We start from the raw sequence: 10,358 nt of genomic DNA, 5'->3' as shown, positions 1-10,358 counted from the left end.
AAGACAAACAGCTATAAGGCAGTGTAGAAATCGTAAATTAATAGAACGGAAGATGTAGTGTAAATAAGTATCAATAATAGTAACTGCAACAGACGTTGCAGGAAATAGCAAAACCTACTTCACTCTACCAAAATGAAGTAGAATTCAGCAGTGTTCTGTACCGCAGTGATGGAGAATAAGGAACAAAACCGCCATCACTGCAACATTCCCATGCAATACATTGACCAAGAAGATTTTACTCACAAAGAGGACTGGTGGGCTTTGAAAAAATGGCGGACGAGGTGGACCAGCAACAAACCACAAATACTGTAGAAGATCCCTTGGATCTCATCAGACTCAGTCTTGATCAACCAATTTATGTAAAAATGAGAAATGACTGAGAACTTCGAGGCAGATTACATGCTTATGACCAGCACTTAAATATGATTTTGGGTGATGTTGAGGAGACTGTGACAACAATAGAAATGGATGAAGAAACCTATGAAGAGATTTATAAATCTACCAAAAGGAATATTCCGATGCTGTTTGTCCGAGGAGATAGAGTTGTACTTGTAGCTCCTCCACTGAGGGTTGGCTGAAACCATGAAAAAGATGGTCATCATTTAGAAAATGTTGGACCTCTGGACACTGTCTTCTGATACCCTTAAACATTAAGATTCTGCCCTTAATTCTGAAAGACCATCCAAACCATATTTGCTCCCCCATATTCTATGATTTAAATATCTTAGATAGCAGAGTCAATTACGTCACTAAATTAATAATCCCAGCCCAACGTAGGGCTTTTATGCTGGCCCGGTTGAATGTCTTTCCCTCAGCATTTGTCTGGGGAAGATATCAAAACATCCCTAGAAACAAGAGATTCTGCAGATGCTCTATGAATGTCCCGGACACTGTAGAGTATATTCTCTTTCATTGCCCATTGTACAGTACGCTCCGTCAACGCGTGCTGTCCCCTCTTTTGGGTGGTCTGGAACCCCAGCAAGGTGAATGTGCGGGATTCTGCCTATCCGATGTTGACCAAAGGGTAACGGCGGGGGTAGCCGAGTTTTTGGCTGCAGTCCTCCAAGGAGCAGGTTAACAAGGAAAACCACTGATTTTATATGTATATATATATATATGATTGTAGCCAACTGCTGCCTTTTTATATATATTTCAAGGCTTTTACATGTTATTTTCCTTCTTACGGTTTTTATTTGCATAATGCCTAATAAAGGTTTGATTTCAGAAAGACCATCCAAACCATATTGTTGTGAAGGCGTAAGATCATTTGGCATATAAGTCGATATAAGGGGTTTTTTTCCGAAATAACTTAAGTGCAGGTGTCGTTATGTTTCCAATCAGTGGATATAACAATTTTAGTTGCGCTTGTGGCCGCTGATCTTTTTTAAGAAATAAATCTGTTTGGGTTTTTTAGAAATTAAAAAAACACACACAAAACACAAAAAAACAAAACAAAGAGGAGTGGTATTTCTTCTGCCCAAGGAAGAAAGGTGCATTCTATTCCACCATTACTTACCATGCTGTAAATGGGGCTCATGGGAATGATATACTGATATCACTCTCTGTTTGCAGCAACCAATCTTCATTTCTTTTAAAGATGCTAAAGGGGGGCAGGGAATAAGTATCTGATGTAGATTAAAATCTACTTTGTGCCCATAACATTCTTTGGGAATTGTTAATCGGTGATAATATGACTCTATAAAAGCTAGCAAGATGCAATCATTAGAAAGATTTGCTGTTCTTTCATAATGTGGCATTTAGAAAGGTACAACTTATTTCAGTTCCAGTTCTTCCCCCCCCCCCCATTATTATTTTTACAACATAGCACTGTTTTCAGAAAGAGAGCTGTTATTTTACAATCAAATCCCACAAACACACACACACACACACATATATACATACACAGATCCTATTTTCCAGGGACAGTCCCAGATTTACAGAAGCTGTCCCGGTTTCTGATTTGATCCCAGAATGCCCCACTTTTCCTTAGGATGTCCCAATTTTCATCCGAGAAATGTTGGAGGTACGGAAGATGTCCCTATTTTCATCAGAGAAATGATGTAGGGCATGTATGTACATATACCTGTGTACGATTGAAAATTTGGCAGACAAGAGAACAACCTGAAATTAAACAGTCCTAGAACTCTCTGTCTTCTTATTCTGCAAGCACTTTTTCCCTTTGTTCTGATGAGCAAATAGGAACAAAATCAGCAAGGCACTTACTGTTGAAGTTTAAAGCTACCAGTGTTTCAGCAGGACTATAGATACTGTGCCAAACTTTCTACTTCACAATAAGAGCAGGAGTTGTCAGCCTGAAATTGCACCAATTAACTGCAAGCCCATTCATGGGGAATGAGAACACAACATTGCCCATTGCTCTGAAAGGAGAAGTCTATCCTTCGGGAAAGATTTCTCATACATAATTGGGTACCAAAAGTACTGATGGCTCTGCGTGACCCTCTCTCTCTCAAAAATGTCAGTATTAATCTATCTGGTATCAGGATCAAATATACCCCAAGAAAAACATACAAATATATCTGATTAGCACGTAAAACCAATACATGCCTTCATTAAGAACTTTCCTTCCTCAGTGAAGTGATATAATAATAATAATAATATAAAGCACAAAAACTGACATGAACATTATGTGGCGTCCAAATGACCACACTGCTGTTGTTTGCTAACTTTGAGCCATTTACATACTTATAATTATAACCGTTGTACAGTATAATTGTACAGTACAGTACAGTATAGTACAAAGACCATGAGTTGTGAATCACATATTAATCAAGCAGCCTATTCATAACCACATTTCACATATTTCTCTGCTTGTTTTTTGGGAAATTTGTATGAAAATAGTATACATGAGAGAGATACTCCTGGCGTAAGAAACCTTTCAAATTACAGACTGTGGATCCAGGAGTGATGTGTGAGTGTAAGAAATAAAAGGGACTTGCCACAAAGGCAAAAAGACTTGAATGTCCAGCATTTTCTAAGTAGGCACTACGAACGGAACTAGCAAGGAACACAGAACAGACAAGAACAAGGCAGTGCAGTACAGTTATGTCCCTTCTCCAAAACAGCGTAGCTTTTGTGGGAGAAAACAGTGTAGCAAGCTTGGGATGAAATGCTCCCATTTTTGCAGACATCCTGTCTGCAAAGTGAGTTTAGGTAGGTGTGAAAGGATACAGAAATATAGGATGGGGTTGCCACTGTTTCAATCGCCTGTGAGCAAATTTAAACCAGGGCGAAAGTGTCATGGCTTCAGCAAGGAGGGAAACAAAGACAGGAATGTCCTCCCCAGTGGAAAGGTCAGACTTGCTCCTGTGATATTTCGATGGGATTGCACAAAACATTTTTGCCACACCCAGCTGTTGCCAGGGTTAGAAACTCTCCCGTTTTTAGCAAATTCTCCTGCCTTCTTTTTACATGTATTTTGATTGCTTTTGTAGTTTGCAGGTCTGTTCCGTGCTATTTGATCTAATTGTAAGCAACTCTGAGAGGCATATAACTGATAAAAGGGGATGGAAATCTAAATAGGCATGGCAAATAAATAAAGCAGAGACATTGACAAAATCCTGGCCGCAGAAGCGAAATAGGGGGGTGAGAGGCAAGTAGCAGGACAGGAATATTTCAGAGCACACAAGCTCTGTTACCCATAATTAAATATATAATATTTTAAGATAAGCGTAATATTTTATCTCTCATACTACAGGGGAATAAAATTGCTATCAAGGCAACCCTGAACCATGCAGTGTGGTTCTTAAAATAAAATATAGATCTCTCACCTAATGTGTGTTGAGAAGCCAGGGGCTCTGGGACCATCAATTTTATCATATGTTCTCTACTTCCATTTTTCCTCACCAGAACATTCTAGTGAACACATTGAATAACCCCTTATCATAACAATAAGTTTCTTTCATCAACCTTGACAAGCGATTTGCAGCTTTTGTTATCTGCTCTCCCATAAGCCAGCAGTAATTCCCCTCCCTGTTTGCACACATGATTCCAGATGATTAAAAAGAATCCGAAAGAATGTTCCCCTTTTTTTAGCAGGGATAGGTGGGAGGGATAGCATTAACCTTTGGAGCAGAATTGAATGGATAGTTCTTTCAAAAAATAAAAACCATCCTGTAATGCAGGAACATGAATAATATACATTACCAGATGCATCTATTCACAGGCAGTGAATGGGAGCTGAGGAGGTACAAATATTGGGAAGAAGATAGGGAGGTGCTTGAGCCTTGCCCTGGGGAGTTACGAAATTGACTACCAGAAGACAAAGCTCTCCTCTGGGATGCCTGCAAGGGGAAGGGAAGGGAAATGGAAGAGGCAAGACTAGAATCCTTTCCGTAGGTGATCTCTCTAGCTACATAAGCACACAAAATTAAAGCAACTTCCCTAACACAAAAAGAATTCTGAGAATGGTAGTTAGATACCTCCAAGTATCCCTATATTCCATGGATGTCAATGATTTAGAGAAACCATCCCAGTTTCTGATTCGATCCCGGAATGTCCTGCTTTTCCTTAGGATGTCGTATTTTTATTGGAGAAATGTTGGAGGGTATAGTAGGATGTCCCTATTTTCATTGGAGAAACATTGGAGAGTATGGAGTTATCTGATACCCAAGCTGTCTGAAGGCAATCCTGTATAGGGAAGTTTTGTCATGTTTAATGTTTTATTAGGTTTTTATATATGTTGGAAGACGCCCAGAATGGCCGGGGGGAACCCAGTAAGACGTGTGGGGTATGAATAGTAAAATTATAAGTATGGAATGGGACATCCCAATTTTCATCAGAGAAATGTTGGAGGAGTTTGCCAAGGGAACTTGGAATTGTAGCTCTGAGTTGTAATCTACAGTTCCAGACTTTCCAAGTGCCCCTATTTTCCAGGGAGAATCCCAGATTTACAGAAGCCATCCTAGTTTCTGATTTGATCCCAGAATGTCCCGCTTTTCCTTAGGATGTCCCTATTTTCATCGGAGAAATGTTGGAGGGTATGCCACCTGGAACACACTCTTGACTGCATGAGTGTTAAAGGTAAAGGGACCCCTGACCATTAGGTCCAGCTGTGACCGACTCTGGGGTTGCGACACTCATCTCGCTTTATTGGCCGAGGGAGCCGGCGTACAGCTTCCGGGTCATGTGGCCAGCATGACTAAGCCGCTTCTGGCGAACCAGAGCAGCGCACAGAAATGCCGTTTACCTTCCCGCCGGAGTGGTACCTATTTATCTACTTGCAACTTGACGTGCTTTCGAACGGCTAGGTTGACAGGAGCAGGGACCCAGCAATGGGAGCACACCCCGTTGCGGGGATTCGAACCGCCGACCTTCTGATCGACAAGTCCTAGGCTCTGTGGTTTAACCCACATAACTGTACAGGAGCCATCACAGATAAAGAGGTGGCTTCTTGATATATGAAGTTCTGCATAGCAGTGAAGGGGATTAGGCATTAGTTTACATACCGAGATACTTCAAATATCTTAATGAACAGAGTTGGAAATTTTGAATATCCAATCAGTTTGCTGCACATCATGTTTTAAATACAAGATGATAAACAGTCTGGGTGAACACTGAGGGCTACCTGGGAAACATCATGAACTTGACGACTGGATCTAATTTGCATTTTTAGTTAGCATAATTAACAATTTGCATTAAGGACACCTTCAGGCTTCCTCCGTAGTTTCTACACATGAGCCACGTCAGTTTGAATTGCAGCCTTTTGCAGCATATCTTCCTTGAGAAACCCTTCTTGGCAGCTTCACTTGTACACGCCATTATAGGGCATGCTGAATTTTGCAACTTTCGACTTCCAAATAATGAGTGGTGCTTACAAGTTCTAACACGACTTGGAAATTCAAATAATATTTTGGTTAAATTGATATACTGTAATTTAGTTTTGCCTGGTAAGAAAAGTGTATAAAATTGCTTAGAAACCATAAAACAATTGCCAAGACTTGCATATCTATATTGCAATATTGACATTTTCAGGAGGTAAAATTAAAATTCTTTTGTTTTCCTAAACCAGTTTACGTGCTTCTTCAACCAATGTAGACTTACCAAGCTAAATGTTTCCCAATCACAAAAAATAGCGGCTTTGAATCCCCCCACACACACACACATACAAAAAAAGCATGTTCTTAAGACCTCCTCACTAAATAGATTAGCAAAAATTAGCTTTCACCCCCTAAAATGGCATGCCCTATTGCCATAGCCACTTGTTTTTCAACAGCTGAGCTTCTGTCTCACTGAGGACCAAAGCAGATGTCACAATTTGAACTGTTGCACAGAACTTCAGCTTAAGCTGCGCCCCCCCCCCCGCCAAAAAAATGATATATTGGTTTACAATCCTAGCCAACTATACAAGATATATATATGCCATTGTATAATTGTGTAGGACCACAAACCAATATATGACTGGAGCGGGGAATTAGCTTTGCCTGCAATCTTATCTCTTGCTTGGACTGCTGCAATGCACTCTATGTGGGGCTACCTTTGAAGGTGACCCAGAAACTGCAACTAATCCAGAATGCGGCAACTAGACTAGTGACTGGGAGCAGCCACCATATAACACCAGTCCTGAGAGATCTGCATTGGCTCCCAGTACGTTTCTAATCACAATTCAAAGTGTTGGTACTGATCTTCAAAGCCCTAAACGGCCTCAGTCCTGTATACCTGAAGGAGCATCTCCACCCCCATCGTCCAGCCCGGAAACTGAGGTCCAGCTCTGAGGGCCTTCTGGAGGTTCCCTCCCTGTGAGAAGTGAGGTTACAGGGAACCAGGCAGAGGGCCTTCTCGGTAGTGGCACCCACCCTGTGGAACGCCCTCCCATCAGATGTCAAGGAAATAAGCAGCTATCCTATCTTTAAAAGACATCTGAAGGCAGCCCTGTTTAGGGAAGTTTTTAATATTTAATGCTGTATTCTTTTTAACACTCGATTGGGAGCCGCCCAGAGTGGCTGGGGAAACTCAGCCAGATGGGTAGGGTATAAATAATAAATTTATTATTATTATTATTATTATTATTATTATTATTATTATTATACATTTCCCCTCCATTATAATTATTAAATTGCAACATTTTAAACATATACAATCAAAACACTATTTTGTTTTTTCCCTCTTAATTTTTGCGACTTCCCACCCAGTTTTCCTTGGAGTTGTTGTTTCTCCCTTTTTGGTGCACACTATCTACCTATTAGGGATGTGGGTGGCACTGTGGGTTAAACCACAGAGCCTAGGACTTTCCGATCAGAAGGTCGGTGGTTCGAATCCCCGTGACAGGGTGAGCTCCAGTTGCTTGGTCCCTGCTCCTGCCAACCCAGCAGTTCAAAAGCACATCAAAGTGCAAGTAGATAAATAGGTACCACACCGGCGGGAAGGTAAACAACGTTTCCGTGCGCTGCTCTGGTTCGCCAGAAGCGGCTTAGTCATGCTGGCCACATGACCTGGAAGCTGTACGCCGGCTCCCTCGGCCAATAAAGCGAGATGAGCACCACAACCCCAGAGTCATCCGCGACTGGACCTAATGGCTGGGGGTCCCTTTACCTTCACCTATCTACCTATCAATTCATAATCGCAGTACTATAATCTAAATCTTGTACACCGCTGACCTGAAAGCAATTCGCACTGAACTACGGCCAACCTGGCCATTAGCTTCAAGTGGCAGGCAAGGAGGAACTGATAGGGGCAACAAAACTGGAAACGAAAGATAGGGGGCGTCCTTGTGCACCTTTGCTGCTTCTCCTACAGCTGCAGGTGCAGTACCATAAGGATCTTGCTAGGATGGCAGGAGCAGGGACCGAGCAACGGGAGCTCACCCCGTCACGGGGATTCAAACCGCTGACCTTCTGATCGGCAAGTCGTAGGCTCTGTGGTTTAACCCACAGCGCCACCCGCGTCTTTCAAAGTAGGCACGTACAATATTGCTCTGTTAGAATATTTCAGCTGACTGACAGGAGAAATAGCCCTGCGCTCATTGCAGGGAACCGCTTTTAAAACCTTGTTGGAGAAAGCAGACACTGGCAGAGAGACATCTGGGAAGTGACAGCCAGTGAGGATTAAAATATATCTATTTCTCAGTCCCCAAGTGTTCAGCTGTCTCGACAAACCCTAGCCGGTTCTGTTACTCTGATTCTAGATTCTTAATGCTAAACGTTTTAGATACTGCTGCATCACCCTACACAAAAGATCCCTTTTCTATCTACGCCCATAATTTTCAATCTTTCTTTGTCTTCCTTGTGGCTCAATGTGTTAACTCCAAATATCTGAGATAGATTTCAGTAGCATCTTGCATTTAGATATTTTGACCTTTTTATCTGTAAATCTCTCCTCTCCCAAAGAATAAGTTGCCAACTTCTCATATCCGTTAATCAAAGATGTGATTTGCAGTTCCATGTCTCTTTCAGTTCTATGGATTTTGGGGGTGGGGAGGGGGGTGTTTAGCTGGAAAGCAACTTCAAAGGCTACAGAAGTGGGAGTCTGCTCCACATTTTAACTTCCTGTCAGTCATCTGCTTACATGTGTCTGCCTTGAGAGTTTTGCACCACAGGGTGGCTTACAAATTCATTCAATTAGTCATAAATAAATAACATTGCCCCCTCATAAATAAATAAAATTGCACCTTTCCTACCTACAGGAGAATAATACCTGTATAAGATATCCCCTGTATCTTTTCTCCCACAGGGAAAGAAAAGGAGAATGTAGAGGGCAGTTCCTGGCAGATGAATGACAGGAAGGGAAAAGGTTGAGGATTGCTTCCCTAGCCAACTTTTTCCACTCAAGATTGGCAGCCTGCCCAAGCTACCTTTGCTTTGTACAGCGGGGGGGGGGGACGGGGGACGGCAAAGAAAAGTAACATAGAAATCTGAAATATACTCGGAGTCGAGAGTGGATTTCATGCTCTTTATTCAGCTCATAGTGGTGAGGAGGAATGGAAGTTCCCCCAGAATGTCTGCTTTATATACATTATTTACACAATGGGCCCCACGTGATTGCCTAATTCTGGGATTCACCTGCAAGCCAATCAGGTTGCGGATTCACTTCCACCTGGAGCTGGATTGGGTGGCTCCTGTGGACCAATCAGACTGCTGCATTCTGGGTCCTATTGTTCTAGGACCAATCAGGCTGCTGCATTCTGAATCCTATTCAACTCAGTACATAACAAAATCCATGCGATGTCTCCTTGGGAAATGAGCTAGATATTTGTACTGGTGAACCTAATTGGTCCTATTGTTCTAGGACCAATCAGGCTGCTGCATTCTGAATCCTATTCAACTCAGTACATAACAAAATCCATGCGATGTCTCCTTGGGAAATGAGCTAGATATTTGTACTGGTGAACCTAATTGGTCCTATTGTTCTAGGACCAATCAGGCTGCTGCATTCTGAATCCTATTCAACTCAGTACATAACAAAATCCATGCGATGTCTCCTCGGAAAATGAGCTAGATATTTGTACTGATGAACCTAAATCCATTCATAAATCAGATTCGGTTTCGGATATTACCAGAAGTGCCAATAAGTATCTGCACACATGCCTTGCGATTGTACCTTTTGTGCTTCCACAGTAGTGGAGACCTCAGAAGGGAGATGGACAAAATGCAACTTGGACCTCTCCCCAACCAGACCTGGGAAGAGGCTAGGATACAGAGAATGCCTCCATGAACCATTCTTAAGGAATTGGGCAGGTCGCAGCAGGTGGGGTGTTTTTTATCCAGCTGATACTTGCTGGAACTGTGTTCTAGCCCCCCCCCCTCAGGCGGGCGCCATTGCCATTCTAAGAGGACAAGGGAAGCATTTGTGGTGAGCTCTTTTTCTAGAAAAATAGCACTGCCTAAGGGGAAGGGGCGAAGTCATGAGGAGCCTGGTATGGTGTGAGCACTGCCCTCCTTGTTGCCTCATTTCTCCCCCAGGTGGTAAGTGCATCAATGCTGGTGATGGGAGGCCAAGACGTACGATGGTGGCCCTCCCTACCAGCCAGGCCTGAGGCAGAGGACTGAAAGTCTAACCCTTGGTCAGAACCCAGGGTGGCTTCCATGTCTCAGAGGTCATTTCCCTTGATTTTTGTTCAGTTCTGGCTCAAGTCCTCGCCTAGGAAAACCAGATACTCCAATCTGGAGGCCTGATTGACCTTTGCCCATCACACACATACAACTGAGATGCAGCCAAGCAAGAATTTACTCAAGTTAGCAAGCAGCAATGGGGGCAACAACACAGACAAAACCACAATGAGCTCTCAAAATTTAAAGTTGCCTCACTTCTCCCCAACGTCCAGACGTGTCAATGAAAGTCTACGTCCTTTGGCCTTACTAATGATTAATCTAGGCATAGGCAAACTTGGCCCTCCAGATGTTTTG

At 42.6% G+C, this 10,358-nt stretch overlaps 1 pseudogene across 1 annotated transcript; it reads left to right on the top strand.

Moving 5' to 3' along the window:
* The first annotated feature begins 260 nt into the window (after nt 1-260).
* Nucleotides 261-688, top strand: LOC309515411 (U6 snRNA-associated Sm-like protein LSm3 pseudogene; annotated as a pseudogene). Its single transcript has one exon. The product of its transcript is annotated as a U6 snRNA-associated Sm-like protein LSm3 pseudogene (transcript).
* Nucleotides 689-10,358: the final 9,670 nt, after the last annotated feature.

Source organism: Podarcis vaucheri (assembly GCF_965113315.1).
Source record: "Podarcis vaucheri genome assembly, chromosome: 12".
Classification (NCBI taxonomy): Eukaryota; Metazoa; Chordata; class Lepidosauria; order Squamata; family Lacertidae; genus Podarcis; species Podarcis vaucheri.
The sequence above is the reverse complement of the archived record's forward strand: the minus strand, read 5'-3'. Positions and strand labels throughout refer to the sequence as shown.